Source organism: Octopus bimaculoides, chromosome 9, assembly GCF_001194135.2.
Source record: "Octopus bimaculoides isolate UCB-OBI-ISO-001 chromosome 9, ASM119413v2, whole genome shotgun sequence".
NCBI classification, from domain to species: Eukaryota; Metazoa; Mollusca; class Cephalopoda; order Octopoda; family Octopodidae; genus Octopus; species Octopus bimaculoides.
In genome coordinates this window covers 4631765-4632411 of record NC_068989.1, presented here as the reverse complement: position 1 = coordinate 4632411, position 647 = coordinate 4631765, and positions in this window count along the sequence as shown.

The following is a 647-nucleotide window of genomic DNA, read 5'->3' as shown; positions in this document are numbered from 1 at the left end:
ATATACGTACACGCGCGCGCGCGCACACACACACATATTTGAATGTGCCATTCAAGATGGAAAAGAATGGCGCTATCAAGACAGAATCGATGCGCATTGTGATCAGCGGTGTTTAACAGCATCTGATGGTCTGGTCCATACTGTGACACCGTGATATATATATATGTGTGTGTGTATATATATATATATATATATATATATATATATATGTATGTATGTATTTATAAATGTTTATACATATATCTTACCCCTCACTCTCTATTACATGTATAAATGTATATGTTTGTGTATATACATACATATATATGCTTGTATGTATGTATGTATGTATGTATGCATGTATGTGTGTATTTATTTATTTATGTATGTACATATGCACATGTAGGCTGCACACTCAAACAGGGTACATATCTGTTGATAAATGATAAATACAATAGTTTTGAAATCGTCAACAAGTGTCCCCAATATCCTTTCATTTTCTCATCTTCCTCCCTCTACTCCCCTTCCTCCTCCTCACCTTCCCTCTCCTGTTTCTCCCTCCCCCTCACCTTCCCACTCCTGTTTCTCACTCCTCTTTCTCTTCCTCCTCCTCCACCTCCTCCTCCTCAGTTTCCTCTTCCCTCCTCCCGCCCTCTATTTCTATTCCT